Raw genomic sequence first — 6329 nt, 5'->3', positions numbered from 1 at the left:
TTGTTTTACTTAGACAGTCGGATTCCCCCGGTCCGTGCCAGTTCTGAGTTGGCTGTTTTCTGCCGGCCGAAGCAAGAACCTCGGGCACGAAGCCCCCGGAACAAGCACAGCTGTGGCTTTCCACAGGAAGGTCCCGACGCTGGCCCGGGCTCGGCCGCACCGCTTTTGACGGGGGCGAGCCTCGCCCAGTCCCGGTGCAGTGCAATTCCTGCTTCTGGACCCCAGCACGACCGGCTCAGCCCTCAGAGCCAATCCTTCTCCCAAGGTTACGGATCCGTTTTGCCGAATTCCCTTACCTACATTGGTCTAGACACTAGAGGCTGTTCACCTTGGAGACCTGCTGCGGATATGGGTACGGTCCGGCACGAAAATCACACTCCCTCACTCGGATTTTCAAGGGCCGACAGGAGCGCACCGGACAGCGCAAGAGCCGCACTGCTCTACGGAGCCACCGTCCCTATCTCGGGGTGAACCCATTCCAGGGACTCGATCTCCTTACAGAGAAAAGAAAACTCTTCCCGGGGCTCCCATCGGCGTCTCCGAGCTGGTTTGCGTTGCCGCACTGGGCCCCGAAGGACCGATCTCCGTAGCCGGGATCGGGACTGTTAACCCGATTCCCTTTCGGTTGCAGCGGGGCGTCTCCGATTCGACAGACAGAGCTGCACAAACGCGCCCGCTTCTGAAAGGATTTCTCCTTTCCCTAAGGACCGACTGACCCATGTTCAACTGCTGTTCACATGGAACCCTTCTCCACTTCAGTCCTCAAGGTTCTCACTTGAGTATTTGCTGCTACCACCAAGATCTGCACCAGCGGCGGCTCCAGGCGGGCTCGCGCCCGACACCTTCAACGCCCACCGCTGCGGCCCTCCTACTCGTCGCGGCTTAGCACCCCCACTGTTCGTGCTACTCTGCCAGCGACGGCCGGGGATAGGCGCGACGCTAGAGCGCCATCCATTTTCGGAGCTAGTTGCTTCGGCAGGAAAGTTGTTACACACTCCTTAGCGGATTCCGACTTCCATGGCCTCCGTCCTGCTGTCTTAAGCAACCAACACCCTTCATGGGTTCTCATGAGCGTCCGACTCGGGCGCCTTACCCCGGCGTTTGGTTCATCCCACAGCGCCAGTTCTGCTTACCAAAAGTGGCCCACTTGGCACTCTCATCGCAGCGGGAGTTCTCAACCCAGAAGGCCTCCCGTACACCCATTGAAAGTTTGAGAACAGGTTGATGACGTTTCGACCCCAATGCCTCTAATCATTCGCTTTACCAGGTGTGACTGCTCTCCCATCGAGCGCCAGCTATCCTGAGGGAAACTTCGGAGGGAACCAGCTACTAGATGGTTCGATTGGTCTTTCGCCCCTATACCCGGATCGGACGATCGATTTGCACGTCAGAATCGCTTCGGACCTCCACCAGTTTCCTCTGGCCTCGTCTTGCCCGGGCATAGTTCACCATCTTTCGGGTGCCAACGTGTGCGCTCTAGCTCCGCCCCGGCGACAAGTGAGCGCCTTGGACGGGCCGTTGCTGCGCCCGAGCCCCTGTGCTGTCCGGGATCGCAACGCGGCCCGCGAAGGGCCTTCACGTTTCATTGCGCCATTGGGTTTCGAGAGACCCATTGACTCGCGCACATGTTAGACTCCTTGGTCCGTGTTTCAAGACGGCTCGGGTGGGTTACCGACCGACTCGCCGCAAACCACGATAGCGCCTCCACGGGAGAACTCGCCGCTCGCCCGGCTCCTCGCCGCCAGCCCGCCGCCACGGGACCAACCCGGACCACAAGAGGCGACAAGCTTGCCCAGCGGGTCCTCCGTTCCGATTCCAGAGGGCGTCATCGTTCGTGCCTCCCGACAGCCGGGAGAAGCCCATGGGGCCTGGACGGGGTGACGAACTCTTCGTGCACGGCAAGGTATAACTCCCGCGAACCGTCCCCGAGGGGACGAGCAGGGCACCTCCAGAGCCGGACTCAAAGTCGTACTTTTCCCATTGACCCGCGTCCGTCGCGGCGTTCTACCGGCGGTGGAAAGTGCGCACCCCGGAGACCGCGTCCGCGCACTGGCAGCCGGAACAGCCCCCCGAGAGGAGCCGTTTACCCGACGCCGCCAGCTCGGCAGTCGTGCGGAGACTGAATCCCACCGCTTTCGAGCTTCGAGGGCCCACCCGTTTTACTCTAAGCGGTTTCACGTACTCTTGAACTCTCTCTTAAAAGTTCTTCTCAACTTTCCCTCACGGTACTTGTTGACTATCGGTCTCTCGGTCGTATTTAGCCTTAAATGGAGTTTACCACCCACTTAGGGCTGCACTCTCAAGCAACCCGACTCACGGGAGGCTTCGTGCCGGGCGCGCAATGGCGGAGACGGGCCTGGCACCCACTCTGGGACAAGTCCCTGTCAGGGGGACTTGCACCGTCGCAAACTCCCGGGAACGTTGCCTCCCATACACCACATTTCCCGACCGCCTGCAAGGACGGGGGATTCGGTGCTGGGCTAGGTCCCGTTTCGCTCGCAGCTACTCGGTTAATCCCTGTTGGTTTCTTTTCCTCCGCTTAGTGATATGCTTAAATTCAGCGGGTTGTCTCGCCTGATCTGAGGTCGACACAGATGTGCGCTCTCGCGTTCGATTCCGGCGCGGTCCAGCGCGCGCGCGCGTCCTTCCCCAATCGTCCGGCCGACGCCTTCCGCCCATTCCCCGCTCACAGTCGGCAGCACCCTCGGCGACTGCGAGCGAGACTGGAAGGCGCCGCTGGCCGGCGCTCGGGACCGCGCGCATGCGGTTTGCGCGGATAACGCAGAGAGTTTCGAACCCCCGACCGCCGCAGCCGAATTTTTTTTCTGCCGCACCTCTCTTTCCCTCGAGAGAGCGACCTCGGCCTGGCGTAGGGGCATCGTCAAGTTTTGCGTCGCCCCCGCCCCAACTGGTGTGGCCCAGTTTTTCTCGGGGCAGACATTGCATCGGGTCCGGGGGGACCCCTTCGTCACCGCGCCACGGCGCGCCTCTGCGCCTCGCCCGAAACTGCCGCGCACGAAACGCTTCCGCGCGCCTGTCGCCTCTCCGCACCCCGCACGAGATCTCCCTTCTCGGGCGGGCGTGCCCGGACAGGGCGCTCCCGTCTCTGCGTTTCTCGCAGCAGTTCGGCTACACGTGCGCGGGCCAGCGGGCAACGCTTTGCCGCCCGTCCACACGGCCTCGTCTCCCGTCGGGACCGCGCTTTCCCTGCAGGTAATCCCTTCCTGCGGCGGTCGCCTTCGGAGGCCAGACGGTCTACGGCTAGCAGCCGCCGTCCCGCGTTACGTCGTCTGCGCAGGGCGACCCGACTCGGCCGCTTGGAGCGCGGCTGAAGGGTTCGACCCACTCTCCTCTTTCGCAAAGTCTTTCGAGGGATCTTCGGCGTTTCGTACAGAGCCGTCCTCTTTGCCGACACGGTCAAAAAGAGTCGCCGGCCGCGCCATCCCCGGGCGCCGGCGTCTCTCTTGATATATGATCCGACCCTCAGACAGACGAACCCAAGGGAAGACCCAAGGGCGCAATGTGCGTTCGAAGAATCAGTGCTCAGTGTGTCCTGCAATTCACACCAAGTCTCGCAGCTGGCTGCGTTCTTCATCGACACGAGAACCGAGTGATCCACCGCTTAGAGTCGTGCATTTGGTTTGTTCAATTCCGTACAGTACAACCAGGGTTTTAGGCACCGGGCTCCTCCCCTGGCCTCCCCGACTGCAGTTTCGTCCGACAATTCCACGTTCCAGCAGCCGTCCGTTCGGCATGCTTGCGCGGTGACTCAAAGCTGAGGCGAGCAAGGTCTCTTCGAAGCTTGTGTGCGACAATGGCTTGCGCGTCGCTAGAGACGACGAGGCATTTGGCAACCCTAAGGCAGACGTGCACGGCGCTCTCAAGTTCCGGTCTTCGCTGGTGCCGTTTTTTTTGCTGTTTACGGTTTGCTGTTCAGCCCGTTTTCTTTAAGCGGTCGCACGGGTCCGACGACCATCGGTTCACCAGGAAGCACACCGGTAACTTCGTCATCAATTGGGCAATAACACAGAGCTTTTGCGCCGTTCCCCGAGCACGTTTGTTCTGCCGTTGTGTTCGCAGCGACGCCACCCCCGGACTCCCATGCAGCGGTAGCTCTGTGTGGACGGTTCTTTGCCGCCCACCGCTGCGCCCTCTTTGGGGAAGGGGTCATCTTTAGCTCAGAAATGCCCCTCGAGTCCGCCGCCCCAAGGGTGCGCCCTATCCGACCATTTCGCCACATCATTGCTTCGCTTAAGAGACAGGCAACGCCTAGCCGTGGCTACGCAGCGCGTACTTGGACAGCCGCCAGACGGGCGTTCTTCAGACTACTCCCGCAACAGGAGTCCACCGGCCACTGTGCCATGGACGGCGTTTCGGTATCGCACCGGCAGACTACTCGAAGGCTGGGAAGGACGAAGCAGCAGGAGAACCCCGCGGCCGCAGGTGCGTTCAAAATGCGGGATTATAACCCCTCGTCCCTTTTTTCCCTGTGCCTCCTTTCGCCCCGCCGGCACGGCTTCAGACATCGCGCCCGCACTGCGAGACCTCTTGCGGCGGCCGTTCCTTATAAGTACTGGGCCGCACGCGTCCCGCCGCCCGCGCGTTGTTGCGAAGAGTTACTTTTCGCGGCGCCCCGCGTGAGCCGAACTTGTGGACTTTGCCGTGGCGCTATCGGCCCCTCTGTCGGTACCGCGGTTCCGCCGCGGGACCTGGCCGAATCGCGGGCGCGGCAGCGCGGCCGGCATCGCGGCGCACCACACGATCCATACTCGTGGACTTTGCCGCCGCGCTAAACGCCGTACTCGAGGCGCTTTCGGGGCAAGCGTCGCACAAATCGTGCGCGAACTCGTGCAAATTCCATGGGCCGAGGTCGCCAAATGCACAAATGCGCCTCCGGGGCGTCGAGAGGCGCGTTTCGGACTTCGCCGACGAAGCGCGCACTCTACGCCTCCGCGTCTGCAGCGGCGGTATGACCCCCTTATATATGCAGCGATAAGTACCCAGATCTGCGCGGGTCAGCCGGGGCGGCCTCTCTTGAACTGCTATAACTCCGCCGGGCAACGCACTAGAGCGGCGCAAAAGGTATCCAATTCTTCGTCTTTCCAAGGGCTACACGCTGTTGTAAAAATTGTACGGCCCCGCCTAACAGAACGAGCGCGAAGTTTGTAAATGTCGTTGAACACTGCCCGAGCCAGACAGCCTAAACGCCCGTATCTTCGGATAGATATAAAGCACAGAGGCGAAGAGGGTGGCAAAAGCTTCGCGCTTTCGCGCCAAGTAAGCCGATGCCAAATTCGCACGCCTCCGAGGCCTGATACGGCCGCCAAAAATTCCCAAACGTTACCGGGGCGAGGAACCCTTTGTGCAGGGGCGAGCGCTTATCGCTTGTATCTTTCGATGGTGCAAGAAGAGAGAGACGAATGTGGCACCAAACTATTTGCCGCTCCGAGACCTATCCTGCGATTGAAAAGTCGTGCGCCTCCGATTTGCGGGAGAGCGGCAAAAACTTGAACTCTATCGCGTCCGCCCCAGGCGAGACCGCCTGAACGCCTCTATCTTCGGCTAGTGAAGAAGCAGGCGGACGAGTTTGAGTTTGAATTTATTTCCATACACAAGGAGATACAATTGTTGTGAGAGATACAAGGGGAGAAAGCTTCTCAGGGTCAGCTTGACCGACCACAGTGCCGTTACAGAGGCTGCAGCAGGGCGGAAGTGAATGCTTATAAATGAACCAGGGTTAAAACAAATCCAAAACAAGAAACCCAAAAAGATACAATTGCAACAGTAAAAGAAAAAGAAAACGCCGTACACCGCTTATTACAGAAAGACATAGAGGCGCACAAAAATATCTCAGGCAGGTTTCTCAAAAAAGCAAAAAAAAAACAAGTGAGCACGTCGATGTCACATCGAGTAATGTCATTTAGTGACTTCGGCAACCTGTAGCTTAACATTTGTTGACCACAATTAGTTCGCTTGCGAGAAACACACCAAGTCTCCGGATGCTGGAGTAGTGTAGAGGGCAACGCGTATTTTTTTAGATTTTCTTTTTTTATTCACGAAAGTCCGACAACACGGTGCCTTGGTGCAGAGGGCAGACGAACGGCGAAAATCAATCCGACTCACTGGGCCCTATGCACCATTCGAACGCAACAGCAAGGAGCACTTATATACACACACAGATACAAGTTATAATGACCACAATGTTTGTAGAGCACAACTTTCAAGTATAAACGTTTATTCCATTCTTATTACTCAGAAAACACGTCTAAAAAATCACAGAAAAGGACAGTGCAAGAGAAGACAAATCAAACATTAACTATAGAAACTGA

The 6329-nt window shown here is 58.7% G+C and overlaps 1 non-coding gene and 1 pseudogene across 1 annotated transcript; both read right to left on the bottom strand.

Moving 5' to 3' along the window:
* Positions 1–311: 311 nt before the first annotated feature.
* LOC144111641 (large subunit ribosomal RNA) lies at positions 312–2565 on the bottom strand (annotated as a pseudogene).
* Positions 2566–3477: 912 nt separating this feature from the next.
* LOC144111607 (5.8S ribosomal RNA) lies at positions 3478–3630 on the bottom strand. The gene has a single exon (XR_013310124.1). It is a non-coding gene; the product is annotated as a 5.8S ribosomal RNA (ribosomal RNA).
* Between the last annotated feature and the right edge of the window lie 2699 nt (positions 3631–6329).

This window comes from Amblyomma americanum, chromosome 11 (assembly GCF_052857255.1).
Source record: "Amblyomma americanum isolate KBUSLIRL-KWMA chromosome 11, ASM5285725v1, whole genome shotgun sequence".
NCBI classification, from domain to species: Eukaryota; Metazoa; Arthropoda; class Arachnida; order Ixodida; family Ixodidae; genus Amblyomma; species Amblyomma americanum.
Note: the sequence above shows the minus strand (reverse complement) of the source record. Positions and strands in the feature narration are given on the sequence as shown.